The 15409-nt window shown below is 43.9% G+C and overlaps 1 protein-coding gene across 4 annotated transcripts in view; it reads left to right on the top strand.

Moving 5' to 3' along the window:
• Positions 1 to 1069: 1069 nt before the first annotated feature.
• The window catches only part of SNX10 (sorting nexin 10), a 74119-nt gene continuing 59779 nt past the window's right edge, over positions 1070 to 15409 (top strand). Inside the window, exon 1 of one of the 4 annotated variants that reach the window (XM_030857387.2) lies at positions 1070 to 1284. The gene's annotated coding sequence lies outside the window, so the exon portion shown is untranslated. The other 3 variants (XM_030857388.3, XM_060305482.2, XM_060305483.2) reach the window with 3 other exon arrangements.

Raw genomic sequence — 15409 nt, 5'->3', positions numbered from 1 at the left:
GATAGACGTGTACATTTTCAGGTGGGCCTGTAATGGCCCTGAATGGTCATCAGAGCTGGCTGTGTCTAATGGGAAAATTCATGCTTAAATAATGAAATGTTAGGCTCCTGTTAAAAAAAGAGACAGTAGGCCCCAAATTGAGTCACTTATGCTAAGCACTTATGCGGAGACATCACCGAATCGGAACTTAGTACCTAACTTAATAGTAGTTTCAGCCTCTCCCAGTAAGGGAATGCAGTCAATCTGCAATTCCCTGGTCAGCACTGGCAAGGTGAATCTCCTTGATAGACCCCTGTCTTTTCCTAGAGAAACGACATGACCTTGCCATGACCAGTCTGCTTTTTGCTGTGATAACTTCCTTGTCTTGCCTCCTTATGTCTGTAAAAGTCTTTCATTTTGTACAGCTCCTTAGAGCTCCCTCCTATCTGCTGGATTGGATGCTGCCCTATCACGAATCACTGAATAAAGCCAATAAAATCTTTAAAATGTACTCAGTGGAATTTTTTTTTTAAAACACTACATTATTCTGCCATGTAGTCACCCATTAGCGGTTTAAGTGATTATTGCGGTTTTCCATGCAAACAGGTGGGTCAGATGCAGCCCAAGGTGCCACCTGGAAAATGGTTTACTGATTCAGGTTCCTTGCCAGACCTCTTTTCTTTCCCCCCAAAGTTTCCTTGTGAAAAATTTCAAACATACTGAAAAGTTGAAAGAATTTTTCAGTAAACATCCATACGCCCACCACCTACATTCTATCATTGACAGTCTACCGTTATCTACCATCCCTCTTCCTCATTCATCAATCCTCCCCTTATCTAAGGGGGCGGGGCGGGGTTAGCAAGCTGAAGGTGGCTTTCCAGTGGCGATTCCAAGGGCGCGACTCGCACCCCTTCAGCCTCAGCTTGAGGCCAAACACTGGTGCCTCCTCCGCAGCCCCGTTTCGCGGACGCGGGAAGGGGAAGCGGGCTCCGAGCGCGCTGCGCCCCCCGGCGGCCGCTCGGCTCTCCCTAGCCCCTGGGGCCGAGGGGCCGCCTCCAGGTCCGCGGCAGGGGGCGGGGCGGGCCGGCGCCCGGCAGCACCTGGGCTGGGCGGTGCGGTGGCCAGGGAAGCGGGAGGCGGGCGCGGAGCGCGGGCGCGGGCGCGGGGCCGCTACGTTCGCTGGGAGCGCGGGGCTGCGCTCTTGTGCGCTCGCCGCCGCCTCCGACGCGCCTTTGAGTCAGCAAACTCCGCCGTCCGCCCGCCCGCCGGTCCTGCTGTGCCAGGCTCTGCCCGGAGGTGCAGCCCGTAAGTGACAGGAGACCTGCTAAGGAGGCCTCCCCTGCGCCGCCGGGGGGAGGATCGCTGCTGGGAGCGAGCCGGCCGCCCTTTCCTTTCCTTTCCCGAGGCGTGGGGCCCTTCCTGCTGCGACCAGGTGCCACTCCCTGGGGGCTGGGAAGAGGTTTGGGTCTCCTGGGATTGGAGCCGGGCGCTGCCTTCTTTCCTGCCGGGGAGGAGAAATTGGTCTGCCTGTTTGCCAGGGGAGGGCAAGGATCGGATCGATCCGGCTAAAAAGACACCCCGGGGAGAGGGTGGGGCAGAGGTGGAATCCTGGATGCTAGGAAAAGTGCTGAGGCACCTTACACCAGGCCGGGTTGTGGGTGGGTTATTTTTTAATTCACGAAAGGGTAGCTTTGAGTTTAGAAATTGGGAGGGGTACGCAGAGGGTTTTCGTGGGATTGTGGGATTGCGGGAAAAGGCCCGAGAGAAAATCCACGTTGACTGATTACTAGGTCTGGTGCCACGGGAAAGCAACAGCCTGTTTTTCAGTTCTGATGCATCATACTTCTTTTTTTAAAAAATTTAATTTAATTAATTTTTATACAGCAGATTCTTGTTCATTATCTATTTTATACATATTACTGTATATACGTCAATCAAAATCTCCCAGTTCATCCCACCCCCCCACCCCGCCGCTTTCCCCCCTTGGTGTCCATACGTTTGTTCTCTGATGCATTATACTTCTGTAAGACGGTCTGCGGGTGATTGAGGGGAATGGTCACGGGGACGTAGAGCCACACGTCCTGCTTGAAAGGAAGAGCTTCTATTTCTGCAAGGCACGTTTACGTGTAAGAATATTGGAATTAGAAAGCAGGAAGGAGGCTTTCATGTGATCTTCAAACCTTTCATTTGAGGGATGGGAAACTAAGGCCTCAGGGAGGAGAGTCGTTCAGCTGTTCAGCCGGGTGGGAGAAGAAACAGGCCTAGATTCTGGCGGACTTCTGACTCCAGCGTTCTCCCCACCCCGGGGACCTGAGGTGGGTGTAGGCTTGGAATACATAAACAACCTTTTCTCCCCTGGGAGTGGGCTGGGTGAGTGAAGCCACTGGGGAGAACTGGCTGCTGCATCCTTGGACCAAACTCAGCTGGGGTGCCTCAGTCTGAGAATGGAGGTGAGTGAGGTGCTTCTCCTGCTTCTACCATCCCTTCCAGTGATGCCTAGTCCTAAGGCTTTTTTTTTTTTTTAAGGCATGGGAGATTTAAGGTTGCCTAATGGGACTGTTTTGAATAAAGATACATAATAAAATACATCCAGAAGTAAATATATATAAGATGTGAAGTAAGGTGATTAGCACTGACCTGTATTTCACTGGATCACCCTGTTTCGCCTGTCGGTCTATTTTATTCTCATTTCCAAGGTGACTATTGCACTAGGGAGGAAATTGGTGTTGAGAGTGGGGACTTCTTGCTCAGGTGACACTGCTTCTCACCAGATGTCTCTTGACTGACTGGCATTCTGCTTCTCCCCCCACCATACTGGACTGTGGTAACTTCCTCTTGTTTTACTTAAGGGAAGGCCTCCCGGATCTTGGTATCCAAACATAGAAATAAACACCTTCATTCTTTCCCACATAGAAGTTTGTTGTTTAAAGACTAATGTTGTGTTCTACTGCAGCATTTCTACTTGATTTTTGGAGCATTCTTTTTTCTTTTTTTTTAAACATCTTTATTGGAGTATAATTGCTTTACAATGGTGTGTTAGTTTCTGCTTTATAACAAAGTGAATCAGCTATACGTATACATATATCCCCATATCTCCTCCCTCTTGCGTCTCCCTCCCACCCTGCCTTGGAACATTCTTAATAATAGCTAGTCTCAGCCTTAGGGTCTCTACTTTCATTTTAGAGAGCTCAGTTTGTTAGTTCAGCTCTTATGGGAAATGGCTTCTTTTTCCTCTTGGTGTCAGGGCTGTGGTTTAAGAACCACTTGCGAGGGGTTTAGAATTGACTGAGACCAGGGTCCAGCCTTTGCAGTCTTCCATTTCTAAGAGTGGCAAAGGAGGGCTTTTGGCCAAAGTCATGGTTGACCTCCACGGAGAATACCCCGCATTTTGAACTGTTATCACCAACATCTTTTTTTTTTTCTCTTAGAATCTAGTAGGTATGAATCAGCTTTTATGTTCTCTAAGCCCTGTTCAAACTAAGAGGTTATATGTGGTAGTGGTTACAGCTTCTGGTTTCAGACTCATTAGTGTTGAAATCTGGGATAATCATTTGCTAACTGAGGTACTGTCAGCAGGGCACTTAACTCTCAAAGTCTGATTTATCCTTTATTCAGAGATAAAAAAAAAAAAGAACTGATAATCCTTGCCTCCCAGAATTGTTCATAACATTAGTTGACATTTAATGAGCACTGATTATGTGCTAGGCATTGTGAAAAGAGTTTTTATGTGGCAGGCTCATTAATCCTTACAACAAACTTCTTTTTTTTTTTTTGTAAATGTTTGAAATTTATTTATTTTTTTATACAGCAGGTTCTTATTAGTTATCTATTTTATACATATTAGTGTATACATGTCAATCCCAATCTCCCAATTCATCCCCCCCACCCCCACCACTCTCCCCCCTTGGTGTCTATACATTTGAATCCTTACAACAAACTTCTGAAGCAGATTCTGTTTACATCTGGGAGAAAATGAGTTATCAAGATATCTATGGCTTTCCTAAACTCTTCAGCTCACAATCTTAACCACCCAGCAAATGTGTCCCAGATTTCTATAATATGGAATAGTTATTTAGGGCTTAGTGTGTGCCAGGCCTGGTTTAAAATACCATATGTATATTAACAATCCTTCAGATAGGTATTGTTTTAATCCTCGCCTCCTTTTTTCTTTTCTTTCTTTCCTTTTTTCTTTTTTTTTTTTTTTTTAATAACAGAAGAAGGAACAGGCACAGAGCCTAAGTCAATTAGTAAATGATGGAGCCATGATTTGAATGAGGCAGCCTGGCTCTGGAATGGGTACTCTCCCTCAGCCACTCCTCTGTGAATGTAGGTAAAGGGCTTAGCCAGACCTCAATCAAGGGCAGCTCTTAATTGGCATTTTCATTTATTTTTCCCTAAGTAACCACTTCCTCCTCCCAGTCTCTGCGGAGGAGATGCTTTTAGTTCTGGAAATGATTCAACTTCACTTAAGGTTTTGTGATTCTGCATACATTTCTGTTGTATTCTCTGTTATTTTTAAAAAGCTTAGGTCTCAGTGATCTTGACCCTGGGAATACAGAGATAGGCTTTAGGGAGTCTGTGAACTCCCTGAAAATGTATGATTTCATACTCTTGTGCAAGAGTATATTATTCTGGGGGTGAGAATGCACAACTTACTTTAGATTCTTAAAGGGTCACCCATGGTAGAAGGCAAGGTTAGTAATGACTATTCTAGTCCAATAATCTCGTTTTAGAAATGAGGCAGCCGAGGCCCAGTGGAGAGGCAGCATAGTTTAATCTGAACTATGCAGCTAATTAGAAGTAGGAAGGGGACTAAAACTCAGGTCTCCTGACTTCCAGTCTCATATTCTTTCCATCACACCCCAATACCTCCTTTTGGAATGAGTGGTGCCAGGTGAATAAATTACGAAATGCCAAAAGACGCCCAACTCTCCCACTAGGCTTCCCCACTGTGGGAGAGACCAGCAAAGCTTCCTGGAAGTGCTATCAAAATATATCATCCTTGGCATGCCATCTTGTTAGCTGAACCACTCTACAGTGATTTAGGATGGGAATCTACAATGCTGAAGAATACAAGCCAAGAGGATAAAATTTGGGGAAAAGACTTGGAAAGAGTCAGAACATGCATTGGTTGAGGCACAAGGAGGCCGTTTAGGCCTCTTGGTAGAATTGTAGTGTTGGAAAGTTTTTGCTGAGAGATTTGTAAATTCAAGCAAAATTCCAGTAAGTCTGAGATTAAGGGTAGGGTGTGAATCACTGGGAAGCCAGGCCACCTCTTAGTCAAAGCTTGATGCCCCAGTGACTAAATAGGACTAATATTTAGTCTTATTACAAAGGTTTAGTCCTAAACCTCATTAATATCAGGTAAGTGTGGATTAAAAGCAGCCATGGTGGGACTTCCCTGGTGGCGCAGAAGTTAAGACTCCGCGCTTCCAGTGCAGGGGCCTGGGTTCGATCCCTGGTTAGGGAACTAGATCCTGCATGCCACAACTAAAGATCCCGCACGTGGCAATGAAGATCCCGTGTGCTGCAACTAAGATCTGGCTCAGCCAAATAAATTTTAAAAATTTTTAAAAAAAAGAAAGAAAAAAGCAACCATAGTGAGGGCATGGGAAAATAGATTGTCACCATATACTTCTCTGGGGAGTGTAAATTGGTACAACTTTTTGGAAAGGCACTTTGGCAGTATTTATAACACTTAAAACTTTGCATACTTTCTGATGTATCAGTTCCCCTTCTAGGACTTTATCCCTCAGAAATACTTGCCTCCTTGAACAAAGGAGGAAATTGCTATAAATGAGCTGATATGGAGAATGTCTATTATATATTAAGTAATGAAAGCAAAGTACAGAGCCGTAGGTATATTATGATCTCATTTTTTGGGGGAAAAAATAGTCTATAAGGATATGCCCCTAATCTTTAGACAGTGATTATGTTTGGGCAGTGGAATTGAAAGGGGTTGGTAGTATGGAGGATTTCATCAGTAAATTCCTATTTTTAAAAATCTTGTAAATTTTGGGGCTTCCCTGGTGGCGCAGTGGTTGAGAGTCTGCCTGCCGATGCAGGGGACACGGGTTCGCGCCCCGGTCCAGGAAGATCCCACATGCCGCAGAGCGGCTGGGCCCGTGAGCCATGGCCGCTGAGCCTGCGCGTCCGGAGCCTGTGCTCCGCAACAGGAGAGGCCACAACAGTGAGAGGCCCTTGTACCGCCAAAAAAAAAAAACTTCTAATTTTGAAATGATTTTAACCTTACAGAACAATGACCAAAGGTAATAAATCTTTTTTTTTTTTTTTTTTGGCCTTTTTATGCTTCCCTGATTCCACTGAGGCTCCTGCAGCATTTGGCCAAAGTTCCCTGGGCATCAGAGAAAACATGGAAGGACTCACGCAACTCAAGCCTCGGGGGCCCAGAACCTTAAAGGGCTGTCATCAGTGTAGGGCGCCTGTCCCTGCTGAACCAAGCAAGCTGGGGTGGATGTCCCTTCAGTCTTTTCAATGCATTCCTCTGGTGCTTAGATGTTAAATAGTAAAATTAGACTATCTTTAGTTTTGGAGAAGAAAGACACATTCTCTTCTAACCTAGGTATCATCTGAGGGCCTGCCAGTCCTTGTTCCTTAGAGAACCAATTAACCTTGGTGAGAACCCACGAGCCCATGGCCCAGGGAATTCCAAAGGCCTCCCAGGTTTGCTGCTAATTCCCTGGGCTGTGTGTTGGGGGAGGGCTCACGTGTTCTTCCTGGTTTACCTTGGTGACAGCCCTGACATGTTGATGGAGAAATCCACCCCACCACGTGCTTTGCTGGTTCAGAGGACTTTGCTAAGCTAGTGGAGCAATCACCTTGTGGGGCTCCTGACCTTCCACTTTCTCCTGGGTCCCTTTCTCGGTCTCTCAGCCCTGCCCCTCCCCCTCCTCCCTTTCCCATGAGCTCCAGGGTTTTTCTCTTTATTTTGATGACTGTGGATGCTCCCCAGTTCCTCTCAGACTTACAAACCCAAATGGTTCCAAGTGCGGAACAGAGCAGGGGGCATCGTACGTAGGGAAACTATGCTGCTTAGAAATTATAAACACAATACACAGGAAGGAGGTTTCTATTACTGATAATTATCCTCCCCTTTCTCACTGACACAGTGGCTCTGTTTGCTGTAGAGAGGCATTTGGGACAGCTGAGGAGAATGCAGGTGTTCCCACAGCCCTGGGTTCTGGTGTCTCAGAGCAGGAGACGTGGAGCCTTTCTGTGGGCTATCCCTGGGTGATCAGACCCCGAGAAATCGGGACTCCTTCTGCCCAGTTGCACGTGAAAATTCCTACACCAGGAAATCAACTTAACCTTTTACAGGGAGGCACAGACTGGTCGCTGGCTTTTTGTAGCCAGCTCATTTCCCTGACGGTTGGGAAACCTTGAAAAAATGTGACCTCTGTTTTGAGAACTTTGCCGAACTGAGTCTGTGGACAGATATGAGTCAGATGCCTAGGATTGCAGTCAGTGCTTCGGGCAGATAGTTTAAGGAATAATAAGTTTGGCATTTTACTCACTTTTAAAAGGACTTTCTCTATGTCTTATCTCAGCCTTCTTGGGTCAAGGCCAGGCACTGGACACCCCTGGGTAAGTGTGTGCCGCGGGGAATGGCCAAGGTGTGTGCTTCACTGCGTGGGCTGTTTCATAGCATATAGATTTAAAATATTCTGCTCCTGTAAATATTACTGTCCCACCTGACAAATCAGATACTTGAAGGGGACATTTTTAAAAAGTCACAGTGCTCTGTGATCATCAGGAAGAGACCTCAGCATTTCCCCCTTCAAGGGTCTTGGAAGAATCTAGACAATAATGAGCAGTGACAGTCGCTGACACAGTGAGCTCCAGGTGCGTACCTCCACATTCGCTCATGTGATCTATCTTTACAGTGGATCCATGAAGCAGGCTCTTATCCTCATTTTACAGATGAGGAAGCTAAGGCACAGAGACATGAAAGAATTTCCCTGGGCAAGAGGCAGAATAAGAATTCGCAGCCAGGCTTTTTGGCATTCACTGTGCCCTTCCTACTCCTGTTAGGGGGACACTCTTGCTCAAAAGTGAAATCTCCCTTCTTGCTGGCCCCTCAGATGACTTGCCAGTTCTTCCTATCTGGACTGATGTCACGTTGGGCAGAGTTGATTTGACCAGTAGATCACTACCCCTGGTGCTGCTGTCTTCCCATGTAATTGAACTTGCCTCCCCAGTGGCAGTTCTTTGTGACAGAGGTGGCGAGCTTGGTGGGAAGACTATTTCCAGTGTGTTGCAGTGATTTCCTTTTTGAAAGAGAATTTATCACTCAGTTTAAAAGGGGAACATTTAATGCTGACTTTTGTCTCCAATTTGCATGCCTGTACCCTTTTCTTATCTCAGCCCCAAACTGTTCTCCAGGTGCCTGAAGACTGTTCCATGTGGATATCCATCATCATCCTAGCTTGTTCCCAACTGAACTCAGCTTCTTTCTCTCTTACCTCTAAAAACAGACCTCCTTTGCAACTTCCCCATTGCCTACGACCCCAGCCTTCTTCCAGTCACCTGGCTGGTGAGTCATCCTTGACTCCCTTTCTTCCATCATGCTCTGTCTTCAAGTTATTCTTGCTACGTACATCTTTTTCAATAAACTTGATTTTTTTTTTTTTGGCTGCACAGCTTGTGGGATCTTAGTTCCCCGACCAGGGATTGAACTGGGGCCCCCTGCAGTGGAAGCACAGAGTCCTAACCACTGGACCACCAGGGAAGTCCCTAATAGACTTGATTTTTGTTTTGGTTGTTATTTATTTATTTATTTTTAAATTACCATTTCGTATTTATTTATTTATTTATTTTTGGCTGCGTTGGGTCTTCGTTGCTGCGCGCGGGCTTCCTCTAGTTGCTGCGAGAGGGGGCTACTCTTCGTTGCAGTGCACGGGCTTCTCATTGCGGTGGCTTCTCTTGTTACGGAGCGTGGGCTCTAGGCGCACGGGCTTCAGTAGTTGTGGCATGTGGGCTCAGTAGTTGCGGCCCGTGAGCTCTAGAGCACAGGGTTAGTAGTTGTGGCGCACGGGCTTAGCTGTTACGCGGCATGTGGGATCTTCCTGGACCAGGGCTCAAACCCAAGTCTGTTGCATTGGCAGGCGGATTCTTAACCACTGCGCCACCAGGGAAGTCCCTAGACTTGATTTTTGAGCGCAGTTTTAGGTTCACAGCAAAACTGAGGGAAAATACAGAGACATCCTATGTCCTGCCTACCTCCCCTCTCCCATTATCAACTTCAGCATCGGAGTGTACATATGTCATTACAGTCAATGAACCTGTACTGACACATCATTGTCACCCAAAGTCCACACTTTACATTGAGGTTCATTTAACTCATAGTGTTGTACACTCTGGATTTTGACAAGTATATGATGTGTCCACCATTATAGTATCACACGGAATGATTTCACTGCCCTCCAAATCCTCTGGGCTCTGCTTCTTGTTATTTTCAAATGTGCTTGGCCATCCCCCCTCCCACCTTGAGTTCATGATCTCTTCTGCTGGCCGGTGCATTCCAGCAGCCCTGTGATGAAGCTCACGGCCTATCAATCCATCTTCCACCCCATCCCCAGATGAGTCATCACCATCATGGCAGGCTTCTGTGTACTACACCCCTGCCTTCTAACAGAGGTCAGCATTCCTCCTCTCATCATTCAGGACTTCCCCATCCTAGGATGCCCACTGAAGCTCTTCCAGAATTACCTCCTTGTGATATTCTGCCAACACAGTCCCTTCACTCTTGGTTGACTGGACCCCTAGGTATACTGAAAGTGGAGGTGCTGCTGCTGCTTTTTTTAATTTTTGCACATGCCATGTGGCTTGCGGGATCTTAGTTCCCCAACCGGGGATCGAGCCCGTGGCCCCTGCAATGGAAGCTCGGCGTCCTAACCACCGGACCGCCAGGGAAGTCCCATGTGGTGCTGCTTCTTAATCACCCCAGGCTGGTCCTGTTTTCTCTTCTTGTCCTCATGCATTCATCGAGGCCTCATCAAGTGCTACGTTCTTTGTGAAGCTTCTCTCTCTCCACTGTCCTCCTTCCTGTAATCCTGTTACCGGTGCTATTTTTTTGGGCACATACAGTGAACTTTGCATTAGAAGCAAACTGTTTCATATCTGTGTCTGGACATCTTTAGGTCTTAGAACTCAGGGAGTGTGACTTAACCCTCGCCAGGACCAATCCTAGAACCATCACACAGTGGGCTCTCAGTGATTGCTCATTGAATTGGATTTTTGTTGTCCTCTAGTTATTCTTGGGGGTCCTCCTTTATAGCTAATGACCCTAAAGAGGTCATATGAAGGCACTACACTTCTCTCAACATTACCTCCTTTCTGAGGATGAAAAAGTCATTTCCAGATGTTTGGTTGTTGGCTTTCCCAGTTCATGTATAGACAGAACCCTGCCCCCAACCTGACATCCCTAAAGCATTTGAGACATTAATAACTCAATGTGTTGGTTGATATTCTCCACTCATTGCTATCTTTTAAGCATTTATCTCTAAGCATGTAGCTTGGATACCGTGTTAGATGTACGCAGGTACCGTGTGGTACCTAGCTGGGTTTGGACCCTGGCTCCTTCACTTACTAGCTGCGTGACCTTGGACGCTATTTCCATATTGGGGCTATCTTGAGGATGAGATGAGATCTTTCATGTTATAGTCTTTGTACAGTGTCTGGTGCCATAGTTAACAATCAGTTATTTTTTCTTGGGTTGCTGTTTTTGATTATGAATGGTGTATCTTTAACATCATTCTCCAGTCTCATCCTCCACAGTCTAGTGGAGTTAGGTCAGGAGGAAAGACAGAAAACAATAGAGGACAGCACATGGCCTTCAAGACATTCCATCCTGGAGTGTTGCTGGATAAATCCTTTCTTTTCTCCCAAGGTGAATGAGTAACCATGAGCAGAGGTGGGCTGCAGGAGGGGCTGGGAACGTGTTCTCTGTCCATCCTCCCAGCCCATGTGGTTGAACTGCTGAGAAACTTGATGGTGATGCAGAAAGGGAGAGAATTAGCTGGGACTAATTCAATCAACTTAATTGACCCTATTTTAAAAAATTTTTTTAATTTAATTTTTTTATACAGCAGGTTCTTATTAGTTATCAATTTAATACACATCAGTGTATACATGTCAATCCCAATCTCCCAATTCATCCCACCATGACCCCCACCACTCCGCCGCTTTCCCCCTTAGTGTCCATACGTTTGTTCTCTACATCTGTGTCTCTGTTTCTGCCCTGCAAACTGGTTCATCTGTACCATTTTTCTAGATTCCACATATATGCGTTAATATACGATATTTGTTTTTCTCTTTCTGACTTACTTCACTCTGTATGACAGTCTCTAGATCCATCCATGTCTCAGCAAATGACCCAATTTCGTTCCTTTTTATGACTGAGTAATATTCCATTGTATATATATATACAACATCTTCTTAATCCATTCGTCTGTCGATGGGCATTTAGGTTGCTTCCATGACCTGGCTATTGTAAATAGTGCTGCAATGAACATTGGGGTGCAATTGTCTTTTTGAATTATGGTTTTCTCTGGGTATATGCCCAGTAGTGGGATTGCTGGATCATATGGTAATTCTATTTTTAGTTTTTTAAGGACCCTCCATACTGTTCTCCATAGTGGCTGTATCAGTTTACATTCCCACCAACAGTGCAAGAGGGTTCCCTTTTCTCCACACCCTTTCCAGCATTTGTTGGTTGTAGATTTTCCAATGATGCCCATTCTAACTGGTGTGAGGTGATACCTCATTGTAGTTTTAATTTGCATTTCTCTAATAATTAGTGATGTTGAGCAGCTTTTCATGTGCTTCTTGGCCATCTGTATGTCTTCTTTGGAGAAATGTCTATTTAGGTCTTCTGCCCATTTTTGGATTGGGTTGTTTGTTTTTTTAATATTGAGCTGTATGAACTGTTTATATATTTTGGAGATTAATCCTTTGTCCGCTGATTTGTTTGCAAATATTTTTTCCCATTCTGAGAGTTGTCTTTTTGTCTTGTTTATAGTCTCCTTTGCTGTGCAAAAGCTTTGAAGTTTCATTAGGTCCCATTTGTTTATTTTTCTTTTTATTTCCATTACTCTAGGAGGTGGATCAAAAAAGATCTTGCTGTGATTTATGTCAAAGAGTGTTCTTCCTATGTTTTCCTCTAAGGGTTTTATAGTGTCCAGTCTTACATTTAGATCTCTAATCCATTTTGAGTTTATTTTTGTGTATGGTGTTAGGGAGTGTTCTAATTTCATTCTTTTTTTTTTTTTTTTTTTTTTTTGTGGTACGCGGGCCTCTCACTGTTGTGGCCTCTCCCGTTGCAGAGCACAGGCTCCAGATGCACAGGCTCAGCAGCCATGGCCACGGGCCTAGCTGCTCCACGGCATGTGGGGTCTTCCTGGACCGGGGCATGAACCTGTGTCCCCTGCATCAGCAGGCGGACTCTCAACTACTGCATCACCAAGGAAGCCCCTAATTTCATTCTTTTACATGTAGCTGTCTAGTTTTCCCAGCACCACTTATCGAAGAGACTGTCTTTTCTCCATTTTATATCCTTGCCTCCTTAGTCATAGATTAGTTGACCATAGGTGTGTGGGTTTCTCTCTGGGTTTTCTATCTTGTTCCATTGATCTATGTTTCTGTTTTTGTGCCAGTACCATATTGTCTTGATTACTGTAGCTTTATAGTATAGTCTGAAGTCAGAGAGTCTGATTCCTCCAGCTCCGTTTTTTTCCCTCAAGACTGCTTTGCCTATTCGGGGTCTTTTGTGTCTCCCTTCAAATTTTAAGATTTTTTGTTCTAGTTCCGTAAAAAATGCCACTGGTAATTTGATAGGGATTGCATTGAATCTGTAGATTGCTTTGGGTAGTACAGTCATTTTCACAATATTGATTCTTCCTATCCAAGAACATGGTATATCTCTCCATCTATTGGTATCATCTTTAATTTCTTTCATCAGTGTCTTATAGTTTTCTGCATACAGGTCTTTTGTCTCCCTAGGTAGGTTTATTCCTAGGTATTTTATTCTTTTTGTTGCAGTGGTAAATGGGAGTGTTTCCTTAATTTCTCTTGCAGATTTTTCATCATTAGTGTATAGGAATGCAAGAGATTTCTGTGCATTAATTTTGTATCCTGCAGCTTTACCAAATTCATTGATTAGCTCTAGTAGTTTTCTGGTGGCACCTTTAGGATTCTCGATATATAGTATCATGTCATCTGCAAACAGTGACAGTTTTACTTCTTCTTTTCCAATTTGTACTCCTTTAATTTCTTTTTCTTCTCTGATTGCCGTGGCTAGGACTTCCAAAACTGTTGAATAATAGTGGCGAGAGTGGACATCCTTATCTTGTTCCTGATCTTAGAGGAAATGCTTTTAGTTTTTCACCATTGAGAATGATGTTTGCTATGGTTTGTCGTATATGGACTTTATTATGTTGAGGTAGGTTCCCCCATGCCCACTTTCTGGAGAGTTTTTATCATAAATGGGTGTTGAATTTTGTTGAAAGCTTTTTCTTCATCTATTGAGATGATCATATGGTTTTTATTCTTCAATTTGTTAATATGGTTTATCACATTGATTGATTTGCATATATTGAAGAATCCTTGCATCCCTGGGATAAATCCCACTTGATCATGGTGTATGATGCTTTTAATGTGTTGTTGGATTCTGTTTGCTAGTATTTTGTTGAGGATTTTTGCATCTATATTCATCAGTGATATTGGTCTGTAATTTTCTTTTTTTGTAGTATATTTGTCTGGTTTTGGTATCAGGTGATGGTGGCCTTATAGAATGAGTTTGGGAGTGTTCCTTCCTCTGCAATTTTTTGGAAGAGTTTGAGAACGATGCGTGTTAGCTGTTTTCTAAAAGTTTGATAGAATTCACCTGTGAAGCCATCTGGTCCTGGACTTTTGTTTCTTGGAAGATTTTGTTTGTTTGTTTGTTTGTTATTTTGCGGTACGTGGCCCTCTCACTGTTGTGGCCTCTACTGTTGCGGAACACAGGCTCCGGATGTGCAGGCCCAGCGGCCATGGCTCACGGGCCCAGCCGCTCCGCAGCATGTGGGATCTTCCCGGACTGGGGCACGAACCAGTGTCCCCTGCATCGGCAGGTGGACTCTCAACCACTGCGCCACCAGGGAAGCCCTCTTGAAAGATTTTTAATCACGATTTCAAATTCATTACTTGTGATTAGTGTTCATATTTTCTGTTTCTTCCTGGTTCAGTCTTGGAAGATTATACCTTTCTAAGAATTTGTCTATTTCTTCCAGGTTGTCGATTTTATTGGCATAGAGTTGCTTGTAGTGGTCTCTTAGGATGCTTTGTATTTCTGCAGCGTCTGTTGTAACTTCTCCTTTTTCATTTCTAATTTTATTGATTTGAGTCCTGTCCCTCTTTTTCTTGATGAGTCTGGCTAATGCTTTATCAATTTTGTTTATCTTCTCAAAGAACCAGCTTTTAGTTTTATTGATCTTTGCTATTGTTTTCTTTGTTTCTATTTCATTTATTTCTGCTCTGATCTTTATGATTTCTTTCCTTCTGCTAACTTCGGGTTTTGTTTGTTCTTCTTTCTTTAGTTCCTTTAGGTGTAAGGTTAGATTGTTTATTTGAGATTTTTCTTGTTTCCCTCTTAGAACGGCTTTTGCTGCATCCCACACGTTTTGGATTGTCGTGTTTTGTCATTTGTCTCTAGGTATTTTTTAATTTCCTCTTTGATTTCTTCAGTGATCTCTTGGTTATTTAGTAATGTAGTGTTTAGCCTCCAAGTGTTTGTGTTTTTTACATTTTTTCCCCTGTAATTCATTTCTAATCTCATAGCATTGTGGTCAGAAAAGATGCTTGATATGATTTAAACTTTTTAAAATTTACTGAGGCTTGATTTATGACCCAAGATGTGATCTATCCTGGAGAATGTTCCATGCACACTTGAGAAGAAAGTGTAATCTGCTGTTTTTGGATGGAATGTCCTATAAATATCAAGTAAATCTATCTGGTTTATTGTGTCATTTATAGCTTCTGTTTCCTTATTTATTTTCATTTTGGATGATCTGTCCATTGGTATAAGTGAGGTGTTATTGTGTTACTGTCGATTTCCTCTTTTACAGCTGTTTACTATTATTGTGTTACTGTCGATTTCCTCTTTTACAGCTGTTAGCAGTTGCCTTATGTATTGAGGTGCTCCTGTGTTGGATGCATATATATTTATAATTGTTATATCTTCTTCTTGGATTGATCCCTTGATCATTATGCAGTGTCCTTCCTTGTCTCTTGTAACATTCTTTATTTTAAAGTCTATTTTATCTGCTATGAGTATTTCTGCTCCAGCTTTCTTTCGAATTCCATTTGCATGGAATATCTTTTTTCATCCTCTCACTTTCAATCTGAGTGTGTCCCTAGGTCTGAAGTGGGTTTC

This window comes from Globicephala melas, chromosome 9 (assembly GCF_963455315.2).
Source record: "Globicephala melas chromosome 9, mGloMel1.2, whole genome shotgun sequence".
Lineage (NCBI taxonomy): Eukaryota > Metazoa > Chordata > Mammalia > Artiodactyla > Delphinidae > Globicephala > Globicephala melas.
The sequence above is the reverse complement of the archived record's forward strand: the minus strand, read 5'-3'. Positions and strand labels throughout refer to the sequence as shown.